The sequence below is a fragment of the Tachysurus vachellii genome, chromosome 1 (genome assembly GCF_030014155.1).
Source record: "Tachysurus vachellii isolate PV-2020 chromosome 1, HZAU_Pvac_v1, whole genome shotgun sequence".
In the NCBI taxonomy this organism is placed as follows: domain Eukaryota; kingdom Metazoa; phylum Chordata; class Actinopteri; order Siluriformes; family Bagridae; genus Tachysurus; species Tachysurus vachellii.
This window is the reverse complement of record NC_083460.1, coordinates 5,396,070-5,422,553: the sequence shown is the minus strand read 5'-3', so window position 1 is coordinate 5,422,553 and position 26,484 is coordinate 5,396,070. Positions and strand designations below refer to the sequence as shown.

At 38.5% G+C, this 26,484-nt stretch overlaps 1 long non-coding RNA gene across 1 annotated transcript in view; it reads right to left on the bottom strand.

Annotated features, from left to right (window-relative positions):
• Positions 1-3,689: 3,689 nt before the first annotated feature.
• The window catches only part of LOC132861175 (uncharacterized), a 28,870-nt gene continuing 6,075 nt past the window's right edge, over positions 3,690-26,484 (bottom strand). Inside the window, exons 2-4 of the long non-coding RNA XR_009649902.1 lie at positions 25,255-25,318; positions 15,397-16,306; positions 3,690-3,945 (exon numbers count right to left, since the gene is read on the bottom strand). This is a non-coding gene — a long non-coding RNA (uncharacterized LOC132861175). The remainder of the gene's footprint in view (positions 3,946-15,396; positions 16,307-25,254; positions 25,319-26,484) is intronic.

The window sequence follows — 26,484 nt, the reverse complement described above, 5'->3', positions numbered from 1 at the left end:
CAGTTGTTGCACCGGTGATGATAAACTCTCATAAAAATTAGTATATTCATTATTTTTTTTATTACGTTTTGTTTTTTCTCTTTATCTCGTTTTGAGTCTTCATCACCTCTGCTATTCTGTTATGCAGTTCCTAAGAGCGCCACAAGATGGCGCTCAATAACAAATTAATAGCAAAAAACTCATATCTGCCTGTGACCTGAACCTGACCTTCACGTAGCGACACTTTAACTAGGTATTGAATTGAAAATCCACAAAAATCGTGTTGCTGTTAATTCAATGAATACTTTGTCTGAATATCTATCTATCTATCTATCCATCCATCCATCCATCCATCTATATGTCTATATGTCTATCCAGCCATTCCTCCATTCATCTATCTATCTATCTATCTATCTATCTATCTATCTATCTATCTATCTATCTATCTAATCACCACACACAGCTCTCAATAAGCTGGTCAGATCTCTCCAGATGTCTTAAATCTATTAGTTAACAATACACCCTGTTAAACATCACGGTATTATAGATTTGTCAGATGCACATCTGGGTGGCTTTTATCTGCTTTTCTGGGCCGCATCTATTATAATATTGTGAAGAACACAGTGTGCCTTATATCTGCTTAGCATGAGTGCTTTCTCACATTTTACATCACTTAACTTATTATAAATCTAAAAGAAACTGAACAATATCCATTTCTATTCTATTTCCTGCCAATCAGAACAGATTGCTTGTAATGTGACTGGCCGCTTTTTTATTTTTGGACTTAAATTCAGAGAATGAACAAAGGCTGTAAACAGCAGAGGATGCTGTAGTGCTGAGGGCGGGGCCATTTGGGCGTGGTCAAAGGAATGCGGTTTCCATAGGTACGTGGCGCGGTGCCTAATTTATTTGCATGTATTCAAATCGGTCATGAATAATTCAGGACTGCATCGCGGCAATGCGGACAGAGGACGCTATGCACGCGCGCGCACACACACACACACACACACACACACACACACACACACACACACCTGCCTTCCTCATCTTGGCCACTCCCTAAAGAACAATGCACGAAATCAAGCCAAAGGTATGTTATTATTATTATCATTATTATTATTATTATTATTATTATTATTATTATTGTAATTATTATTTATACAATTTGTATAAACTATATGTAAGTATAATATGTATAATATATAAATGTAAATAAATATATACATTTATTTTTAACGTAGCAATAACGTTTATTATTTATATGAAATAAAAAATTAAATCAGTTTGAATGCGCTTTCATTATTAATTACCTGGTGGGTATTGACAGGAATTTAAAGATATTTCGAAAGCTTTAAAAAAAAGCTAGATGTCGGATTATACCATTAATAGTTCAAGTAGGAGTTCAGCATATTTAGACCGTGAGCTGTAATACGACTGAGTGTATATCATTTTTAGCACTATTACTGTAGCTGTGAGGCTAATCTGATTTTACTACAGCATGTGCTGCACATCATTTATTCTTCAGTAAAATCTGAATTGAGGTTTAGTCCATTGCACAGGAAGTGATGTCATCAATGGAACCAGGCGAATAATCATGCCCACTGTGTTGTCTTGTAGTGAACCTAATAGGTGTGGGAAAATATTATTATTATTATTATTATTATTATTATTATTATTATTATTATTATTATACACAAAACAATTTTTATTTTTATTGGGCCTAAGAGGAAAAAAGCAAAAAAGAGCAAATGGCAGTTTTCTACAGGAACATTTTGATTTAATTAAATATATGCGGAAGCTTAATAAAACACAAAATGATTATATATATATATATATATATATAAACAGTTATTTACAATAGTTATTATATATATTTTTTAATTCATTCATTAATCAGTACATTCATTTTTTAAATATCTGAATTCAGTTTACTTATGGATCGATTTTTATACCTTAAAACTTTCCTGTTAAAAAGACTTATTTTAAAGTGATTTAGGAAAGATAAAAATAGACATAAAAAACTCTAGACTAATATCAGTCCTGTAAAATGTGCTGTAAAGGCCGTCGTTGCTACACGGTATCATATTCAAAATATTTATTAATATTCTTTTTGGTATTCATCAAAACCAAACGTTTTATATTTTTTCCGATTATTGTTTATTTATTTATTTATTTGCTATTTTCTCCACAAATTACACGCAACGTTAAAGTCAGCCTGCTTTAGGATTTTCTATAAAAATCTGTTTAAATCTCATAAATTAGGATTAGGCTAAAAAGCGGTGTTTAGAAAAATCTTAGTACAAGAGAACAAACCAGCGATCTAAAATAATTAAATAAATAAACAAACAAACAAACAAATAAATAAATAAAACGTGATTATAACACATATTTTCTCTGTAACATGCACAAATTTGAACGACTTCTATCCGATATCATTATATTTTCCTAAAAGTAAAGTATTTTATTTGAATTATCGTTATGATCATTTCAGATAGATATAATGGGCTTTTACTGTAAAGTGTAGAAATGACCGGTTATTTAGAGATGCTTTTACATCGAGCTCGATCAGGATTCATTAGTTTTGCAGTTAATTTGATCATTTAGACTGGAAAAGTGATGTGGTACAATTTGTAAGGTTCTTACAAGGTGTGTGTGTGTGTGTGTGTGTTATGGCCATAGTTGAAGCCTTAAGGTTACTGTAAATTTGAATAAAACCAAGAAAAGCTTTTCAGTGATATATTATTTCTCGTTGCACAAAATATTCACCATGTATGTATATGAATGTGTGTTACTTATATTACTGAGTGAGCACACACTCTGATCAAATTTCTTCATATATAATTTGTTTAAAGAGAGAGAGAATGGGAGAGAGATTAACTTGAAATACAAGGACAACTAAAACGTGTGTGTGTGTGTGTGTGTAATTATGGAGGATCTACAGACAAACATCAGCTCTTCATGCTCATTCAGTCTGTAAGAATAACGGAGCCAGTTCAGCCTGTAGTGTTGAGAGAGAGAGAGAGAGAGAGAGAGAGAGAGAGAGAGAGAGAGAGAGAGAGAGAGAGAGAGAGAGAGAGAAAGAGAGCACAAATGTGTGTGTGTGTGTGTGTGTGTGTGTGTGTGTGTGTGTGTGTGTGTGTGTATTTAAGTCCACATGCAGGTTCTCACCCCACTCCACCAGTTCAGTGCACTTTAAGCAGCCCACCCAAGAGGAGGTCAGTGAGGCTGAACAAGCATTGTTCCATGCATGTTTCTCTCTCTCTCTCTCTCTCTCTCTCTCTCTCTCTCTCTCTCTCTCTCTCTCTCGCTCTCTCTCTCTCTCCCCCTCTCTCTCCACAAATGTACATAGCTTGTACAAGCTGATGCTTTTTTTACTTGGGCTGGAATAATCATAATCCTAAAGCACTAACATTTATAATGTGCATCTTTTTGTTAAGACTGCTCTATGGTGAAATAAAGAGACGATGTCAGACACGAGGGAAAACTTCAAAAACTTTATTAAAAATGGTGTAACATTAACATCAATCTTCTTTTCAATCTTTCTTTATTCTAAGGTAGGTATTCAAAAATAAAAAAACATATAAGAGTATAGATATAGAAGAACATGAATATATAATTTTATTAATTTAGTGTACATGCACATATATTTATAAATGTATGTATATAAACCTTTATGATAGATTCTTATTTTGACATATTACTTACCGTTATTTATCTACTTACCTCTTGTAGTTAGAGAAAAATGAAATGTCCATGTTGTTAATCAAAAGCAACCTGAGAACAAAGTAAGTTCATCAGAAACTCATTCTGTACTTCACAAAAATCACACAGTGAAATTCTGATTTCAAGCAGAATGAGAGCAACTGAACATCACTGTCTTCACTCCAGTGCTGTCTGTCTCTTCACACACACTTGTTGGGACTCACGTCTCTTGTCCTCGTCCATATCGCTGGGAAAACGATCTGTCTGAAGAGAAAAACAATCCAATGCGGAGACCATATCAGTATCATTATCATATATATCGTGTGTGTGTGTGTAAATCAGACTGACCGATTCATCTATTATTATTAAATATAACGAAAGACCAATTTTTAAAATTTACAAACGCAATAATAATTTCAAACAGTGTAAATGTGTCATTAAACTCATACCATCTCACATGTAAGAGCACTCAATATGTACAATACTATTGAGAAGAATAATTCTGTAGTAGCCTCTCATTCTTTCTAAGTTGAAATATTCTGTATAAAACATAAGAGCCACACTTCCACTCCACTTTCTTTACCGAGTGTCTAAATTACAGACTCTTCTGCTCTTTGTTTTCTTTTTAACGACATGTAAATGCACATAATGAAAAAAGAACATAAACTAAACTGCAAACGAATGAACTCCGACGTTCTTGTGAAAATAGTCTGTCGTTAATACGTTCCAAAATATAACCTGAATACATTATCATTTGAGGATATAACATTTGTGTATGTGTTATGATGAATAGTTACACTTAGGTTACATCATGTTAGAAGTCATCAAGGATTTAATTAGATAGCCTTTTATTGGATGTTGAACTGGAAGCATTATTCACGTTTATAAAAACGCTTCGAAGCATTGCGACTAAATTACACTGAATTGTAAGCGCCGTCATTAAATTTGTGAGTTTGAGAGAAAATTTTAGGGCTTTTACTGAGAGTGTAATACAGTAATACAAGCCTGAGCTAAATGAGTCTCTCTGGTGTCTGTGGGACTGTTTGGGGGTGGGGTGGGGGGTGCTGGAGGCTACGTCCCAAAAAACTAAAGTCTACAAACACACACACACATGCACACGCACACACACATGACCCCTGAACCTGTCGACTACAGGTCACCACACAGGCTGTCTGGTCCCACACACACTGTCTAGATCCTCGATTTGACCTCTTGTTCTGGGAAGTGTGTGTGTGTGTGTGTGTGTGTGTGGGAGATGAAAGGAAGTCCTTTGGGAGGAAACATAACATGGCCTCTGGGACAACAATCGCAGACAGACACACACACACACACACACACTTTTTATTGTCCTTGTATTACGTAAAGTTGAATCTTGCTCTCATTTCTCTCTCTATTTATACAAATTATATATAAAGAAATTATCGTAAAATATCAAACACTGATGATCAGAGTGTGTGCTCACTCAGTAATATAAGTAACACACATTCATATACATACATGGTGAATATTTTGTTCAACGAGAAATAATATATCACTGAAAAGCTTTTCTTGGTTTTATTCAAATTTACAGTAACCTTAAGGCTTCAACTATGGCCATAACACACACATACACACACACACACACACACACACACCACATACTACTGGCCGTAGCTAATAACACTAGTTAACTGTATAGTATCCAGAGATGATTAATGTTTCATTTCTTAAATATTCATTTTAATCCTTCAAACACATTTTTTGCTGCCTGACTGCTAACGAACAACTGACCTAAGAAAAATGGTGCTCTTTTTCTATTCTGTGAAATGAATGCAAATGACTTGAGTGCCTTCATTTGTCTTGGTATGCAGTGTGTTCAGGTGGGTGTTAAATAATGCTGCGTTATTATCCACATGCACACACACACACACACACACACATATGCATGTAATTTGTTACATAAATTTGCTTGCGGACTGCGTAATGATGTTTGTAAAAAGTCTAGACGTTTCTTATAAAAGTTTCAGAGACTACCACCAAAGTATCGGCAACTAAACACACCGTTGAATGTATTGTGTGTATGTAAAAAAACTGTTTATACACAATGAAGGTATTTTAAAAGCGTCACATTACGATAAGGTTGGGAAAATAAAATGTACTGGATTCACAACCTGGTCAGACATGAAGGGGTGAGGGGTGGGGGCATAATCATAATATATTTCTGATTAAGAGGGGTGTGTGTGTGTGTGTGTGTGTGTGTGTGTGTGTGTATGTGTGTGTGTGTGTTGGGGGGTGTGTGTGTTGGGGGGGTGTAAGGAGTGTCTGGTCAGCAGTACGCAGCAAGATTGGGGACAGAAGGGTGTCTAGTTTTGGAAGTGTGTGTGCGTGTGTATGTGTGTATTGGGGGGGGGGGCATTAGATGTAGCAGAAGTATCAGGGTGTCTAGATCCAAGTGGGGGAATAAAATTTGAATGAGTGATGGGGAGGAAGGGTGTCTGGGTGTTTAATTATGTCTGTGAGGGAAAGACAGACACATCGGTCAGTTGTGGTGGTGGTGGTGGTGTGTGTGTGTGTGTGTGTGTGTGTGTGTGTGGGTGTGTGTGTGTTTGGGGTAGAGGGGTGTATTTAAAAAGAAGATTTGGAAATGAATGGCTACAATGAATTTGGTCTGTGTCTGCACTAAGCGCTGTGTAAATGGCAACGTGAGTTCTAAAGCAGCTCTCGGGAGTCTGATGAGTGCTTTGTGCTGATTGGTTTATAAATACACACATTTTCAGGATATGAATTTTCGACATATTTTGTGTTAGCAAGCGTCTTCAAAGGCAACTGCACAGAGGCCCAGATTTCTGATGACATTATCATGCTAAGTGAGGGGAAGCACAGAAGTGCAGAAAATGGAGAGAATTTGACGGTGTGCTTTTTTCTATTCTGGGATTGTTCTGGAAAGATTTTTTTTTTCACTAGGTCTCCAGTCACAGCCAACTGATGAAGCCAAGAGAGGCAGAGAGAAAAAAGTGTTAGAAAAACGAGGACAAAGTGAGAAAGTTCAGTGTATGTAGGAGGGTGTTAGTCTGCGGTCCCGTTCCTTTCCTGAACCCCCTCCTCCGCCTGGATATTGTGTGTTTCCAACAAAGACGTAGCCTCTCATTAAAAATCCATGTCATTGGATCACGCCTCGGCTGAATCGGGAGATTGTGGGCAGCTTTAAGAGGCCGTGACTGAGCTGTGAATGGGTGCCAGAGGACAGAAATGGCGGCCAGGCCTATGGGAAGCAGGAACCCGTAGAGAGCCGGGGCTAAGGGTCACTGCCTGTCTGTTACACCCCAGAAATCTTTTCTTCCCATAACTCTGCACAAAGAAAGTTAACACTCGCTGGAAAGGATTTGGGGACGCTGCTTGAAAAAGCCAGGCTGAGGCATGACGTCAGTGTGTAGTCCGACATGTTCCATTAATTTGCTGCAAGACGGTTTGCAATTTCACAGTAAATATCACTACGATTAATAGATAAATACATTTACAAGAATTTTGATAGCAATAGATTTAGGGCAAGATATAAAGAATTTTAATATATTTAAAGATTTAAAAAAATTGTTAAATTACCGTTGACTTTTTTTATTCATTCATTCATCTTCTACCGCTTATCCGAACTACCTCGGGTCACGGGGAGCCTGTGCCTATCTCAGGCGTCATCGGGCATCAAGGCAGGATACACCCTGGACGGAGTGCCAACCCATCACAGGGCACACACACACTCTCATTCACTCACACAATACGGACAATTTTCTAGAGATGCCAATCAACCTACCATGCATGTCTTTGGACCGGGGGAGGAAACCGGAGTACCAGGAGGAAACCCCCGAGGCACGGGGAGAACATGCAAACTCCACACACACAAGGTGGAGGCGGGAATCGAACCCCGACCCTGGAGGTGTGAGGCGAATGTGCTAACCACTAAGCCACCGTGCCCCCCTTTGACTTGTTTTAAATACTTAAATTTTAGTCTAAAAGCTGTGGAGTAGGCGGGTTTTTACAAAGACTATTCTCCATTGGCTAATAAGGGTTATGGTTAAATGACTTCAGTTACTGTACCTTGAAAACTCCTGCAAGCATCAAAGGACAAAATCAGACCGAGGGAATGACCTCTTTACTTCGCTTTTGAAGGAATTTAGAAGGAATCACTCAAGCAGTTTTGATTTCTGTTGCACCATTTGGATGTCTTACCATTTTTTTATACTTTTGCAGAGATAAAATAAACCTTTATTTCTCGTTGCCCAAAATATTCACCATGTATGTATATGAATGTGTGTTACTTATATGAGTGAGCACACACTCTGATCATCAGTGTTTGATATTGTGCGATAATTTCTTCATATATAATTTGTATAAAGAGAGAGAAATGAGAGAGATTCAACTTTACGTAATACAAGGACAATAAAAAGAGTGCGTGTGTATGTGTGTGTGTGTGTGTGAATGAATGAATAAATAAATAAAGTGCCAGAATAGGTTCCTTAGAGCAATGCCAAAGAAGAACTAATTTAATTGTCCAAATGATCTATTTCTTGTCCATGAATTTTTAGCCTTATTTGTTGTTGTTGCAATAAAAAGAATTCTCCATGATTTTTTTCATTGTGGTTAAAAATCCGACAATCAAAAGCTTCTTTATTAAACCAGTTTACTTTTTTATCCAACTGTTTTTTTTTCCACCTTGTTTTTGAGCCAAATCGAATTCCACTAGTTTTACCAAAACTGTATATTAATTTACTGCAACAAAAAATGAGAAATGGGTAAAAATAAATGTGAGTAAATCACTAAAAACAAAATGAGACACTCGAAAATCCCCTTTCTTTTAATTAATTTATCTCCTGACACAGCATTTAAAACCTTGCAGCCTGTACATGTCCACTGCAGCTGGGTGAGATCCTTTCTAAATTCAGAACTGGACCGTACAGTAGGTGTGAATTGGGCCGGTGGGATTCTGCTGACGGTGGCCATCTTAGAAAGCTGGCTAGCCGAGCCCCAGCAGGACTGTGTAAAACCCCAGAGATGGAGGAAACAGGTCATGCTCTGAACACTCTGCTCCGTCCTCTTTCCTGTACGCCTATAATAAGCACTCGCTCTGATCTGAAGCGCAGCTTTAAATAGAGCGTTTTTCAAACATCTTTTCATTATCTTTTTTCTAAGCCATGAAATGAGACCCACAGGGCAAATATGAGAGATGGCACAATGGTGCACTGTGTACAGTGTGTGTGTGTGTGTGAATAGTAGTGAGAAACGCACAATGCAGGTGATTCTGAACATAGTTTCTGAAAATCTTTGCTCATATAAGACCTAAAGAGCAAAAAAACTGCTTGTACATGTACACTCATGTTCCTATAGTGATCTTTGCTCAGTACAAGAACTCACACTGTCTCCTCCTACTCCTGAAATTAGGACCCCTGGGTCCCACTCCATAGCTGTCCAGTCTGCATGCCTAACAGAAAAGCCAGGTGGCACAGACACTCTGCTCCTCACCTGGTTGCCCTCTGCTTCCCAAAATAAGTGGATGATGAGCGAGCAAACATCTGGACATATTATTCATCAGAACTTAACCACGCAGTGCTGTGCTGAAACTTTTCAGATACGAGTGGAATCACAGCTTTTGCGCCGTGTAATATATAAACTGCCTTTATTTTGGAATAATGTCAAATTCTTAACATTAGACAGCATAAACAATGAACACTTGTGTAGAAATTAATTCTATCAGTTATCTAAAAAAAACAAACCCTCTGATGAGTTCTTCTAGTAGGGATAAACTGAAAAATGCTTAACAGTGCTACACATATTTTATTATGAGCGTAGCACATTGGAAGCATTGTATGTATGTGATGCTGTTATCTTTGCCCCATTAGGTCCAACTGTACTATTTAACCTTAATGATTAGTAGATTATTATAAATAAACGATTCCATGTAGTAGCAGTTTTAAATGAAGAGTGTTATCTGATGGGCAAGAAATGGTCAATGGTTTGGAGGAACCGTATGAGGAACGTTATAGCTGAAAGCTTCTCTTTCAAAAAAAGGTTTCTAACAGAACTGCTTTAGGACTGTTAAAGCCTTGAGAAGTGTATTTGACTGGTGACCAGTGGAAAAAGGAGAGCTGTAGTTTTCCGGTGCAGAGAGTTTTGGCATTTTAAAGTATTAAGACAGAGAAAGACAGAGATGGACAGAGCAAATGAGTGACAGGAGGTAGGAGGTTAAATCGTGCCTGCTTTTGTGGTGTCCCAGCTGAGCGGACATTTTGTTGACATGGGATAAGGTTTTAAGCAGTGGGTGGGAGAAAAGGAGAGGCAGGCAGGGGGAGAAGTTTGAGGAGGGGGAGAAAGTGAGAGGCCCACAAAAGTGTCATTACTAAGCTTGATTTCACTGAGCGCTGAGATGATTAAACCTACAGCGAGAGGAAGAACAAGCGGGTGTGTGGTGTGTGGTGGTGGTGGGGAGGGATAGGAGAAAGGGGGTTTGATGCCTGGACAGGTCTATTGAAGCGGTGTTGGTGGAGGAGGGATCTTTTTTTCTGCTGAGTAAATGAAGCTTAAAGTGGTGGGTATAAAGGAATCTAAGGCAGCAAGTTCAAGCAGACCACTCGCCCCATTCATACTCATCCTTCCTCAGCTAGCGTTCGGTGAGGTAATGGCCTCTCCTCTTAAAGGGGTAATGGCAGCCATGCTATTTAATATGGAGTGCAGTTACAGTTAAGGGTCTTCTCATGTTTCAATAGCAGTGTGGATTATTTCTAGACAGCCATTAATTTGGTAACCCACTTGGGTTTGTATTTCTTTGTTGTAAGTGGACTAACCATGCCTGAACCTCTTGTTTGAATTCAGTCAGTGACTACAAGGTGCAGCTAAACTCTCAATACATAGGGGAAATGTAAAAAATGGTTCATCTTAAGTTTATATTATATATACAGTACATATTTTTTTTCCAAGTCTTTAAGAACACATTTGACAAAAGAAAAAAATGTACTGAAATCATTCTCATGGCTGGACTGGAAAACTGTTGCACGTCGTGATTGACAGTGCAATTAAATGCACAACACCAGATGTGTTAAGTCAGTTTGATCATGAGTGGGAGATACAGCTCTTTGTACAACAAAGAACAACCATCATGTGGATGTTTAGTAAGTAAAGTGTTAATTTCCCTATTCTGTTGAGAGTTTTGGGACACTTTGATACAAATTTGATGTCAGGATCTCAAGGGTGGGTGAAATAGTTCTTTTGGAGTGTCCTATCAAAACAACTGTTCTTTCATATCTGAGCCAAAAGGACTGCAGGGACAGTGGGCTGTCAAAGAGTTGCTGAGAGGAATAGTTCAATACAAAAAGAATAAGCACTGGAGAACCTCAGCCTGCTGAAAATATCACACAATAAATGACGTGCAGTGAAATGGTGCAGTAAAAACTCTGCTGCACATCCCATTGTTTCTGAATAGATGTTGTCCATGGAAAGTTCTGCCTCAATCAGAAACAATGTGAAGGATTCTGATCCATGTTTGTGTCATCGTTCTCATCGTTATGACATCACTAGATGCTTTGTATAAATAACGGTGGAACTAACACCAGACACAAAAGAAAGCAAGGGTGTCAGTCAGGCTGCCATTGTTTGAAGGCAAAGACAGGAGGACCAGCCAACAAATTATGTCAGCCAGTAACCATGGGAAATGTTTGCACTATGAACAGAGGTTGGATTAAATGTCTTGCTTTCACAATATTATACCTCTGTGATATTTCTAGTAGGGAATGTGAAATGAGGGGTCCCCCAACCATGTACTCTGTCTGTCTAAGAGCAGCATCATAAAGGAAGCGAGAACTTGAGCAAATACAGCCTCAGACTGATTATTAAAGAGCCAGGCTCATTTACATTTGGTCCCAGACAGGCAGAGACCAGGCCAGTCGTACAGATTAGAAGACGAGCAGACAAGGACCCCCCCCTCTTCTTTGACCTTGACCTTTGGGGTCGTTCTTCACCTGCTGCAGAGGCATTCAGGCCTCTATAGGCTGCCCATGCACTTTCCATGCGTTCCCACGGCCCCAAAAGAGTTCATGAAGAATGAGAATGTTCTCGAACTTAATATTTATGTTTGCTTTCTTCCAGACTGCTATTGTCTGGTCCTGTTGGTCTATGGTCTACCAGCCCCTCTTCAAATTTAAGATTAATATTTGCAACTTAGGCAACACCAGTGAACTTGTACATGGCTGCTTTATGGACTGTTATTGTCTGCAGTGGGGTATGATAAGAGATCAGAGCCAAAAATAGTTTCTTAATTTTGAGACAACGAGTAAGAGAGAAAAAAGAAGAAGATTATTTTACCATCCAGACTCACACCATTTAGTTCAGTGAGCGAAGGGGTCATTATAATACCGAGCAAAATCCACTAGCCTTCTTACGCTGATTAAAAGGAGTGCTGTGTACTTATAGAAACCACCACCACCAAAAAAAAAAAAAAAATAGAAATGCTTGTAATATTCAGGTATCTATTGTTTGATTTCTTACGGCACAATAAGAGCTGGATCACAAACAACTCCTAACCACTATATTGTTTATTCTGAGACATTTTTTCATATCCTTTTTTTGACTGGTCCAATATCACACAAATAAACACGAACACACACACACACACACACACACACACACACACACACACACACACACACACACACACTCTCTCTCTCCATGAATTCAATGCAATAAAGAAATGCATGTTTGTTGTTAATTACATTGCTTTTTATTCAAGTATACATGCTGTATTCCTGCAGATACAACATCCGTGGCTGGTCCAAGTTTTATTTTATTTCTCACAATTCTTAAAACCAATTCCAAAATGTTAGAATTCATAAGAATTCTTCAGACACAGCAATATAATGCTCAGCCATGTGTGCTGCTGTATGTTCTTCTCCATATTTTCAACATTCACTTCACTCCTGGCACATAAAGGGTCAACACTGCCGCTGTACTCCTTGACTTCCTGTTCTTATTTGAAGGTGATTGGTTGTAGACAGATCCTTGCTTCTCTTATTGTGCAAACCCAGTGGCTTTGTGTCACCTTATTCTATACGACTGAACATCTGAGAATCTGATCCATGTTTGTTTCTCAAAGGGAAACCCCAGAATTTAAAGGGAGCGCTAACATTTTGGCGTGATGGATCGAGTTTATTCAGTAGTGGTATTATTTGAGATGGGAGGGGGCCGTGTCAACATGTCTTCGCATCTGTTTAGGCTGGATGACATATGTGCAGTCCGGCTAGGCTGCATATGCAAATCTCTTTCACACACAGACATATACGCTGAGCCAGACACTATTCACTCGTTTAACCCCGCCCTAAATGAACACACACCCAGACTTGATTCAGGCACTACACACAAAATAATGGGTTCCCTTCTGTCTGAGACAGACAGACCTCCCTGAGCACCCCATCCCCCAAAGACGAACCCCAAAAACCCCCATGTTCAAGTGCAAACCCACCACACATTCACTGTAGATCCCACCGAATCCCCCACCCCATGCTACTGCCACCAACATGCTCAGCCGAGAGCAGACGAGCAATGCGGGAGCTTCATTTTTATCGCCGTTGTGTGTTTATACTTTGCACCTCCAACCCAGGCAGACTCTGTCTAGTCTACTCGTCGTTGTTACCGCCACATCAAACTGAAACAAAGGTAGTTCTGTCTGTTTGAGTGTACCTAATGACAGTGCTCATTTAAATATGAGAAGCAAATGCGGTTATATCAACCGTCTTCGGTCTAAGCTGTCGGATTTCTGCTATGACAGACCACACTTAGAAAAGACGGCGGGCAGCTGGCTGACAACACTAAGGTTTAGAAGAAGTTTGCTTTAATCTTATGTAATGTTTGATATCCAGGGGAGGTGTCAGGATTCAGCATTAATGCTATATTTTAGGGTAAGCTAAAATGAGCAAGATGATGTCCCAGATTTCTGACAGTTCTTGATCTAAAAAAAAAAAAAGGTCTTTCGTTTCAGTATTAGACACTATTTCCAAAGTGGAGAAAAAGATTTCACTCCCTTAAATAATAGTCTTGACTGTAGTGTTGGTAAAGGAACTCACAATGAATACATTTACACCTCAACGTAGGAAGTGCTTTGACACTACTTGTCATATTCACACTCTAGCCGAGACAATGCAGAATGCTCCCTCATCAAAGCAGAGCACAGATATGTGTGTTGTGAATTAAAAATCTATGTTCGCTGTAAAGCACTCAGTCATGCATGACAAATCTGATCTGACTGTGATCTGTCCAAAAGACCAAAGAGGCAGATGATCGCGTACTGTATATCGGCTTTACTAGTTACGGCAGATGCCAATGCTGGCATCAAAGGCATTATAAATTATTTATAGTACCCACATGATGGCACTGATCTGTCCTAACAATAGGAGGTCTGAAGCGAAACAAACCCTCTGCCGCATGGCACATGTTCCCCACAATGGACACGCCACTCACACAGATGGGTCTGACGACACACTCGCTGAGCAAATCTAGTGAGCTGTGTGCATAGCGATGAGGTAATTATGGTCTGTCTGCCCTCCTCGACTCCCCTTGTCTTTACAGTGAGCGATTTGCATATGGGGGGGGTGTTTCGGTTGACGGTGGAGACATCTAGCTCCCATATGGCAGCATTAGTGCAGCATTCTCAGAGCACTAGTGAACGCTATAAAATATGACTCATATAGGGCATAAGATTATAGGATAGAAAGCAGGAAACATGCAGACTCAGTCAGATAGATAGTGGGGGGAGGAAAGATGTGGAAGACAGTGTTCTTTTCTCAACATGCTCCCATCGAGTGATCTTTATGCTTAGCCTTCGTGCTCGCAAACGATTAGCTGCGTTCTTATCCCCGCCAACTAAATGAAGGATATGCAAATGCAATTAGGTTGGATTTGCATATGGCTAACGGTCACACAGATGGCGAACAGTAAAAAAAAAAAGGCGCCGCCATCTTTCTGGAGAGGAACAGACAGTCGGCAGCTGTGGCGGCCATTTTGTCTGTGGCTGTGCCAGCCAGATGCTTCTGGTGCCAGCAGGATGACAAAAGTGGGGCAGATTGGCATCGCCACCCCATAACGTTCTCTTAAATGAACAAAGGCACTCGCATGAGGTCCAGCAGACAGCAGTACAAAATGTGCGGGACTGAATCATGCGAGTAATCAGATGCAGTCGTATAAGAGCGGGTTCGTTTACAAAATGCTTAATTGACTTCCTAAGCAATAACATCTGAAGTATATAGTGCATCATACCAGGAATTATATTAAAGCTCATTTCTCAGTTAATATTCGTATAAACTTTTTCAAAATTTATTTTAACAATAAACACAATTCAATTTAAAACCAGTATTTGTTATTACACTAGTCTTATGTAGTGAGGCATCAATCCACATTTTATCATTTTCAGTAAGATTCTGATATTAGATCTATGTGTACTGGCTGATATGCAATACAAATCTGATATTAATAAAAAGCTGGTGTGCTTTAAAAAAAACTCTATCTGCTGATTGGCTGGCAGCTATGTGTTAATTGTGTATATTAGAGATAGTTTAAACATAGGTCAAGGAAAATAAATGCGTTAATCCTGTTTACTCTTCACTGTCGTGAGAACAAGAAAAACATTTGATGGATCCAAACATCTGTCTTTTAAAAAACTTTTGGTTTATTCTTACTGTAAAGGGAGAGGATACTGAACAGACTCACCTTAGCTGAAGTTTGAAGTCACTGTTTGAGCAGCCATCACTGTTCCTCTGGGTGTTCTTCAGTCTCTTACACTATGTTTCATGTTAAGTCCACATCATGTTCAGGAACCAGAAGGTCTCCCTTTTGCTGACTATGTTGTGAGCTGGTTGATTGTGAAAGAATTGGTAATTACAAAGTGAGTTTCTGGTGCAGAGTTTCTGGAGCACAGCAACAGCACAGCAACGTGATACAGCTGCTTGCGTCTTTCAAGTCTTGCCACTGAATAGGCAATGAGTTGCTCGGGGGGAGGAAGTCCATCCTTGTAGATATTTGATACATTTGAATGATTTTTCTTGCCACACAGAGGTGGAAGGTGACACGTACGGACACAAATAGAGAAATGGTGCAAAAAGTGAGGGAAACACAAAGCGAGGACCTTTGCCATCTTCAGAAAAAAATAATTGAGTCTTGTTTGGATTGTAGAGACTGCTCCAAAATAACATGGCCTCGAGGAAAACCAGACACATAAACACATGCATGTGTAGGTGTGTGGTAGTCATGAGTGTGTGTGATTTTGCGAAAGATAGCATAGCTGTATGTCAGTATGTATTTGTATGTGTGTCAGTGTGTATGACCATGTGTGTGTGGGAGGTCATCTGGCCTGAAGGCTCAGGGCTAGGTTGGGTGATCCAGCATCAGCCTCTCTTTCCCTGTATTGATTTCTCTCTGAGCTCTGAGCTCCAGAGGTGCTGTTGACCGAGCGGGGTTCAGGATGCTTCTCAAGCCCATGACGCCTCACCCTGGCTGGCCTTGGTGCACTTCCACCCTTCCCAGAAACGCAGAGACAGACTTGCAGAGGGGGAAGAGAGCCGGTGGCAATGTTGGACTTCATCTCTGCCTCCCACTCTCTCTTTTTTTCTTCTTATCTTATCTACAGAAGAAAATGGAAAACAAAAAAAGGAAAGATTCAAAAATCAGAGTGTTTCTCAAAGGACTTGAAAATGATCATACTTCATTTGTGGTTTAAATCTACAATCACCGGTAATTATGCACTTTAAATGCTTTTCCATTCATGCTTATGGCTCATGTTAAGTATAGTAGTGTGACCATCGTGGTCGGTTTGTGGGAGTATGCAGCAGTATGGCAGTGGAGGGGGTGGAGGGGTGTTGTCTTTCAAACACAGTATGTCCATTCATGGGGCACAGACATGGGTGTTAACTCACTGTCCGTTTGGGACAATGGAGCCTGGCTAACATTTACACTTTCCTCACCCCATTGTTAGCTCAGTCCTAGCCTCAGTTATTGTATTTAGTGTGGATGGATGCGTAGATGGAATCTAGAGATGGAGGCCCTGGAGCTAAAAGAAAGTGGGGGACGTTTATGTGTTTGTCAGTCAAAAAAATTGTCAGTTCGTTGTTCTTGGATTTGGACTTGACTTAGAAGCAGGGGGTGAAGGAAAGATGGTTTGCATTTTTTATTGAATGTGTAAAAACAAATACTGTAGTTCATTTTTCATAAACTTGAGTGGCAACTTCAGGTTACTTACTAAATCCTTAGCTCTGTCTTTGTTTTATGTAGCTCATTTCACTGTGTACTGCAACAACTATATATGGTTGTAATGACAATAAAAGCTCCTTGACTCGACGTGACTTAAAGTGAAACTTTAGTCAAAGTGACTGTTAAACATGGACAACGTGGCACAGTTGTCACAATACCAATCTCAAACAGTGTCCAAAAATCACATAGTTGGAACCTCTAGAATTGGAGCAGAGGGTCTAGTGTCAAGGTTAAAACTTTCACATGTACTAACAGTGTCTGATACAACCTGGGCTATGATAGCAGTCCATGTGATGTTATTATAGCGTGCTTTATCTACATATCCGCTTAAACCGCTACACAGTGAGACGCACAAAAATATGGGGTGAGGGGTGGGGGGGCTAAAGGGCTAAAGAAGAGAGAGAGAGAGAGAGAGAGAGAGAGAGAGAGAGAGAGAGAGAGAGAGCGAGAGAGAGAGAGAGAGAGAGAGAGAGAGAGCAGTTTTAGATATGAGGATGGGGTGTGAATCAGAGAACTCCTGCTGGGCCTTTGACTTACAGTTTCATCTGGAACTGAAATGAAATGAGTGACTAGTGCGAGACATATATCTCTGATAGCATCTAGAGGATACAGCAAGAGCTGATAGCATGAGAGAGAGTGAGAGAGAGTGAGAGAGAGAGAGAGAGAGAGAGAGAGAGAGAGAGAGACAAAGGTGGGGAGCAGAGTGAGTGAGAGGGGGATAGTAAGGGGAGATCACAGAATACATGATAACAAAAAAAAACCCTAAGGGTTCAAGAGTTTAAGTAAATCAAAGGGAAAGCTTCATGGCACATAGTAGTGCTCCCGATGCTACAGTTCTGATGCATTTAGGAAGGTATGAGTACATTAACATTTCAGCATCTTCTTTGCCTCAACTGAGATGAACAACATGAGTACCTCAGAGGAGGCCGAGTCAGTCCCAGTGCACACATTCTCTCTCTCTCTCTCTCTCTCTCTCTCTCTCTCTCTCTCTCTCTCTCTCTCTCTCTGTCTGTCTGTCTGTCTGTCTGACACACAAACATGCACACACTGCTCTTCACTCTAACTGCTCTTTATTTGTTTCCCCTATGGTTAACTCTGACAATTTGTCACCATAGCAACCTCCCCTCCTTTTCTCTGCATCCCTCATACCAGGCCTGGGGTGAAACTCACCTCAGGGGGCGAGTGAGGGAGAGACAGACGGAGATAAAGAGGAAGACGGAAATGAATGGACAAAGCAAAATATGGGTTGTGTGTGTGTGTGTGTGTGTGTGTGTGTGTGTGTGTGTGTGTTAAGTGGTTTATCTCAGCATATTCCATAGTGCTTGCTGATGTAAGCATGGAATACCAAAATAAAACAAACAAAAAAAAAACCCAAAAAAAACAAAACAAAACAAAAAACAGGGGGAATCAAGCACCTGTAAGAAGAAAGTATAACTGCACAATTTAATAAACATTTTAAGATGTTCTCCCACTTGTCAATTCCTAATAACACCATTTGTATAAACGGGTTTATAAGGATTAAGGTTAATATTAGGACTGATGTTAGTGTTTGTACCTTTCTCACAATTTTATTCATATGAAATCGAAAAGAATACCATCCGTCACTCTCGCTGTCTGATTTGCATGAATCTGAATCTTGACTGAATGAATGAATTTTGTATGAAATGTTTTCTTTATCATATCAGGTAATATTAGGAATTATTACAATATATAAAATTGATATAACTATATAGATATGACGATCAGATGACTTGCCTCTACTTAAAAAGCAACAATCAAAAAGAATCGAATAAAATAATTATAAACTAAATACTACTGAAAAAGTACTGAATACTTGTGTCTAAATATAATTAATATTTTAAGGAGATGTGAAATAGTTTAATTGGCTAACAGGGTGATTTTTCCTGGAACTCTTTATGACCTTTTCTACTATCAAATTAATATTACTACTCTACTACTACTCTAGATTTAACATAAAACATTCAGTGTTATTATCAAATACTGAATCAATGCCTTACGACTAAAAGTGTATTGTATCATATCATGCACAAGCCTGACGTTCACACCTGTATATGATATTGTGATATAGAATAACACTATGCATCAAAACTTCATTGTTTCACTGATTTAGGTGCCATGACTACACTCTAATTGTCTGATTGATTATTACATCTAACAAGTAACTGATTGGACATTTAAAGCTACTTTTTGTGCAGATCTCACTCTAAATTTCACGTCTTTTCCTAGTTATAACCAAATGTATGTATATTTTATTCGTATTTGTATATGTTGCATAATAGAAAATGTCTTGACAGATAATATATCATAAAGAAATCATTACGAAATTATCATTAAGAAATTTTTTGAACTCTATGATTTGTTTATTTGTAACTCTGGAAGCTTCTTAGCTTTAGATTTGTTCAGTGGTTTATTCAGAAAAGAACGATGTGAAAGGTGGAAATTTGTGGAATCAGATATAGTAATAAACATGAGAGATAAACAGATTAGTCAGAGCCAATCAATTCTGTGTGTTTCTGTTCTCTACAGCACTGTTCTGGCAGACTGAGTTGCGGAGCTTCACCACACACAATATTGATCAGAAGAGCTCATCTACAGCTGAGCGCTGAGAGCCGGCAGCAGCGGCAGTGTTCTCTACTCACCCTAAAAATGGCCTAACACCTCACTTTTGTAACAGTACAGCCTGATCAGAGAAATGCAGCTCCTCTGAGAGAACAGGTCGCTCTATGCTTTAGTGGAGCCAAAAAAAAATCTGTATATCAGATCCTTTGTTCCAAAAACCTGATCATTATTATTGGCTGTTGTTTTGTATGACAGGTTACTTTTACGTATGAATTGTGAATGCTTCAGTGCAGACCTAATGCATTTGATTAATTATTGTATTTGTGAATTTAGATTTGTAAGTATTTTTACATGATGTTAAACCAAAGTGCAGATATTTAGCATTGGAGCTTTATTTAAAAAATAAAGATATTAGGAAGGTATATAACCAGTGCTATTATTTCTTTTACACAGCAAGATAAGTCTGGTTTATTTCCCTTAATCTGAGTGCCCAGGTTCTTGGGCTGTAATTGCATTTGCTCAGATATCTGCCTTGGTTGTTACAGTAACAGTGCAGCAGTGTGTATGCTGAATTATGTTATCGCATCATACACTTGAGATCCTGAGAGAAAGTAGTTGGCATACACCATACGGTTTAGTAGCTAGTACAATTAAACGAGGTCTTGCCATGAAGTGTGTTATGAGTCGTTATTCTTGGGACTGTTCCCACAATAAATTTAAACACGGCTATATTGTATGTTCTATAGAGCTGCTATAACTTACGGTACATTACGGTGTTAGATGCCAGGTGGTCCTACAGTGTAGTTCTGTCTAGTTTTCCCAGCACTACCCACTCTCTGATCTATCGTCAAAAACAAACACATTAATGTATGCTGCTGCTTTGTTTATCTTGCTCTGTATAGACAAAAGCTCCCAGAGCATGGGAATCACCTGCGCCTGTGAAATCGTTACCAGTATCCCCTCTTCGCCTCATTTTCTCTCAAAAGCCTAGAGAGAAGGGCTATTCAACCTGGAGGCTGTACGCTCGATCCGCTCGCCGTTTTAACATTCTATACATTCCCACACAAAGCATGCACTGATTCGCACTAAACATCCTCACATTGAACTAATTAGAGGGAGTCCTCCTGTTCTTCATTTCCATTTGAATTTGGAGAGAGAAGATAGAGAGGAGGTAGGGTGAGGCAGACGCTACACGCTGGCTTGTATTAACTCAAAAGATGGGCTTGTGTCTTTGAGATTTCCAGGAACTTGTAGAAGGGTAAACAAGGCATGGGGGAGCTAATTGAGCGTGACACGGCTGCGAGTGTGTTCTACAGGGGGAACTGTGGTGAAAAGCTCCGAGCGCAAACGCTGCCCGAGGCCTAGCTTTAACACTAATGACGACTGCATTATGCTAATACGGAAGCGTCAGTGAATCAAAAAGGACAGAGAAGCTTTTTAAGCTTTCAGCAGCACATTTACGAGGCACCCTTGATAGAATGCAACAGTGGATGTACTTCTAATTCAGCAGGTTGACAGTACAAAGCAATAAATGTGCCAGATAAAGACTGAGAGGAAGTTACTGATGTTTTATACAGATGCTGATATGTTCCCGGTGGATACAGAAGTGAGGATGATCTAGCTGTGTTGACTAAAAGACACATATTAGGATTCAGTACACCACTTCTTACAACGTCTTATGATATTGTGTGTGATAAAGTATACTGTGACAACAACAGACCAAGCGTCATATTATAGGATCTGAACAGGATGTTCTCCACACTCCACAGTGAAAATGTTACTTAGGACAAAAATGAGCTTATTAAATTCACTTCACATTAGCTTGCAGCACTTTAAACCATGTTGCGCTTATTTCTATGAAAAGAAAATTTTCCCAACGATTGGAATTTATATTTGTATATTTTAGCCAGACATTATGTCTTCATGAAGGTTTCTGACTAGGAACACACTCTGACCTTCGAAAAATTGATGCTTTAGATCTAAATTTACTATTTACTACTATTTATAGAAAATTATTCTAGAATAATAGTAGGGAAAACGTATTAATGGCAATCTTAATTGCCTTTTTAAAAATCTACTTCAGAAGCTAAATGCTTGGACTCACTATCTAGATCTTCTTAGTTTAGCCAGAGACATAAAAAAGCAGCAATTTTTTTTTTTTTTTTTTTTTTTTTATGGATTGTGGAAAATATTTAGTACTTAATAATGTAAAAGGGTTTTATTTTCATACATCTCATTGCTTTGTAAAGGTCTGAAACAATTATTACACATTAGACATCTACTATGCAGTACACCGCTAAAAATGATTCCGGTTGTGTTTATAAGGGGGAAAAAATGTCATTGCAATCATTTCTGATCGTCTTTCCCCATCAACTAGTCTGTTTTTTTCCCCATCTAGGATTGAATGAGCTCATTATTCTAAAGCACATTGTCATGCTGTCAGTCCTACATCTCTTCACATTTAACGATGGCTAAATAAAAATTCTCAGGTTTGAAAACTACTCCCTTGCTGACCCCATCTCTGTCTTTCACACATGCACACACCCTCTATTGGCCACAGATTATGGACATAGATCACAGATGTTATTCAGCACTCCTCAGAAAGGCATTCCAGCTAAGTTGCTATGCGTTCCACTAACAGAGCCGGCCCCCTTGTGCTAGTTTGGGTTTTCTGTCTCACTAGATCAGCCTGTCTCACCCCTCCACCCCCCAACACACACACAGCCCATGTACAAGGCCAAGTTTAGCTGCAGACTGGACTAATGAGAAAAGCTAAATACATGCATTTGAATAAAACAGTCATTTGTTTACTCATCAGCAAACATATATTACTGTTTATCCCATATTTAAAATAGAATCTAAATAATTTTTTTATGTTTGATCATTTTTATGCTTAAGGCCTTGTATTAGTTGTCTGACAGAGGCAGGTGTCTGTCACTAACCATGCTTTCTGTCTCACTCTTCGTCCCTCAGACAGCTCGTTAATTTGCACGGCTTCGATATTCTCTTTTGCTCCACGTATATATTAGAATTGTGATTTGACCCTTACAGGCTGTGCGACTGTTTCGCGTCTCGCTGGGCGTGGGAAAAAGGGCTCCACTCTTTTCACAGCTGCTTCTCCCTCTGCACCCCACCAGCAGAGGCCCAAATGCGCCCTTGCCCCCGTCTCCCGTCTTCCCCCCCATCCTTCACCCCCATCTTTTCCATTCAGCCTCCAGTCTGCTCCCTTTCAATAATCCCCCCTTCCTCCTTCGCTCATCGGCCTTCATAAATACATCTCATTATTCAAGCTCTAGTTTGCATAGAAATGTTAAAGAGGCCAGCCTCCTCCAGCTAAGCCTGCCGCTGCTAAACAACACTGCACTTTAAATAGGCTACTTTACTTTTTCTCATTTTTTTCCTTTACTTACACACCAGACACTTTTATTTTGAATTCAATTACAGCTATATCTGGAATGTTTGCTATCTGGAATTTCACTTTCAGGACTTCATTTTAACTCTGTGCTTTTTCATATACTTGAAAAGAAGTGTGAGATTACAAAGGGATAAACAAAAAAAAATTGTAGCATCTTTCCCCAGAGGAGCAGTGGGTGTGAGGTGAAATTAGCCCCCTTCTGTTCCACAGTAGGCACCCTGCTGTACACCCTCCCACACCAGCACTTCTCCATTCACCAAATTCATTTAGAGAGATTTATTTCCTCTCACACCTCATAATGTTGAGGGCATAATTTAAATCAACTTATGAGAGCAGAGCTGCAGCGCATCATATGCATACAAAGCTTGGGGTGGAGAAAAACCTCTGGACCAGTCAGACATCTTCCTATCCCATTCCAAATTATATACTTCACAAGTGTAAAATATGACCATGCTTTAGAGTCAGATTAGGCGTTTTTATTCAGCATATTCTGCTTTAAAATAGACCCACTGTATTTTTTATAAGCCATTAATTCAAAACCAGCTAAAACTTTATGGATATTGTGTGGCCTGTTGAATGCCTGTTTGTAAACTGAATTTATAGAGTGCCTCCAAGCTTGTTAAACTCTCTGTTTCACTACAAAATGTTTTATTATTGCTAAACTCTGTGCATCGTAAAGGGATGTAATCATGGGTGTAGTTACAAGAAATGCACAGTTTGCTCCTAGACAGAATTAACAGCTACAGTGTGTTCAGATTTAGCATCAGATGACAAGTGATGTGGTTTGATTTCATACTAAAATCATTTTATACTTGAAAGAAAATATACAAACAGTTAACCTCAACCTTATAGTTAGCCTTAACCTTTGTAACTTGTCCCTGGGTAATATTTCAACCAAGAAATATATAAAGTAGTAACCTGAAGTTGGAAGACAGTTTCCTTAAGTTGGAAGTAAATGTTAAAGGACTATAACTGCTTAGGTAGGGACTGTAATATCTATATATTACAGTCTGAAATCCACTTTGGGTTTTAGAACATGTATGCTTTATGACAATATTTCAGCTCAGAAATCTTGTGTGCAAGGTTAATCTGATATCCTGCAAAATTTATAGGCAGTGTTAAAATTAAATGGGACAAAGTTTCCCAATAAACACAGTGCACTTCAGATCATGGTAGAGAGAGTGTTCACTGTGATGCTTGTTCTACCATATAATGTGTGCTGTGATTCTGTTATATGAAAGGCTACAAGTGATAACCTCACAGCAAGTCCTAAATATAATCACTGTACAAATGTGAAAATGTGTGAAGTCCAGGTCTAGGAAATGTCTAGACACTGCAAATTCATACAGATTGAAATACAAACACCAAGAAAACTCTTACAAAACATTCATGTAGAACCGATTAATCTGTCGATGGTACAATTTGCTTGTATTTTAGAAGAGAGAGAGAAAGAGAGAAAGAGAGAGAAAGAGAGAGAGAGAGAGAGAGAGAGAGAGAGAGAGAGAGAGAGAGAGAGAGAGAGAGAGAGAGAGAGAGATGAGAGATAAACAACAAAGTACTTCTTCCTCAAATCTCAAATCAGGTGGCAGAACTAATATTTGTCTTATTTTTGAAGCAGTTTTGATTTGTACAACCTCTGATGCTGGGCTATACAAATAACTGTAGCACTATGAACAATTCAACATCAGTAATTGTAAAAAATAGAAACAAATAAAAGAGGTGGAGACAAAAAACCTAATTTCGCAACCTGAAATGTTTGAAAACCATGTGATGGATATTGATGCTTCTGACGGAGAAATACTTAGACCCCTGAGAACATTGCAAATAGGTTAGAATTGCTTCTGGAAATAATTAAAGCAACTGATTTGAAACGTAAATTTTTCATCACTATTTATATTTGTTCAAACTTTGACAAACTAATCTCATAGAAAGTTTGAATAAAAAGTTGAAGGGATGCCACTGGACTTTAAGTGAATGATGTGCTAAGCAAAACAACAACAGCTAAGTCCACCTTCTATAATAATTTTGCATACAATTATCATTGTGCAGATTTTCTTTTAATTTTTAAATCAAATGACCTCATACCAGATTAAACAGCTGTATCTCAAGTCATGTAGAGTGAACTTTGTTAATGAAATTATAAAGACATTTAAAACATAATACAGTAAATGGACTAATCTCCGTGGTAAGGACTAAAGCTCTGTGCTTTAATAAAGCTGTAACACTTTATAGTCAGTTAGCTGTAGATTCAAACACAAACACAACACTCATATTATCTAAAGTCCATATTATCTAAATCCAGTCATTATGAAGTAGGTTGTTTTTACCTTTCATGTAGTGTTGAGCCCATTCAAGCAGGAGAGAAATTATCTTCTTGACATGGCAACAAAACTAAAACCACAGAAAGAATACGTGTTAATATGGATAAGATGTTACTAAAGTTCATCAGTATATAGCTGCATGTGGTTAGAACTGTTTTAAAGACTTTTAATATATAGATTGTAGTTGTAAGAGATCCTGAATAATACATAATATCCCTTACTGGTGCTAATACTGGACCTCATCCTATACATAATGGCAAAATATATATACTTTATTATTTTAAGGGAAGCAAAAATATTTTTCAGTTCTGCATTGATTTTACACACCCACATGCTCTCCACATTATGACATCCCAAAAACATGCCCAAAAATACACATATAGAATAAGTGACCCAAAAAGTTTTAAGGTGTCTGAACAAGTTGGTATTCTTGCACTTCAGGAATATATAAAGGTTATATTAGTGCTTATGAAACACTTATGAAATTAAACTCTACAACTCACACAACAATATACAAACTCCCCTACAGTATATTATTACAGGTCTCCGTATGCCACCATCTCACACACTTTTCCAGTACACTCTGAATGTTGTTCAAAGATAATGATCCTGATATTATAAATCTTACTTAATGTAGTTGACTTCACACAAATTTGCAAACAAATAAAATCTTTTGTAGTATACCATAATCGTATACCATCCCCTTTATACCGCACTGTTAAACTGATTTCAAGTAGCTTTGTGGATTCAGGTGAATGCAGGCAATGAGAGTGAATTTCTGGACTACAAGAGGATGAACTCAAACTAATATTTACTAATATTTCAGTCATACATTAAATGCATAGAATATAAACCGTGATGCTGGGCTAAATGAAAATAATGTCATGCAGGCTCTATACAGAAAGAGTATAGATGTACTTATGTAGCTGCATATAATAATTCAGTAGAGTACATAATACTCTACATTTTTAACATGCTATTACGGTTTGGAATTTACTTATTTCCGTTTTACTGATAGAAAATAATAGATTAGGCTCTGAACGAAGAAGGGTTTGGGAAAACGGACAGTAGGAATTTGAACAAATTCTAGCAGACAGTTAAGCTCTTTCACACAACAAGCACTATGTTTTCACCTATTTTATATTTCCAATTAGTTGAACAGACAAACATAAAATGATTATACTCTTTGATAATATGGAATATTATCTTAATGTTGCAAAATAAATACACACTGCT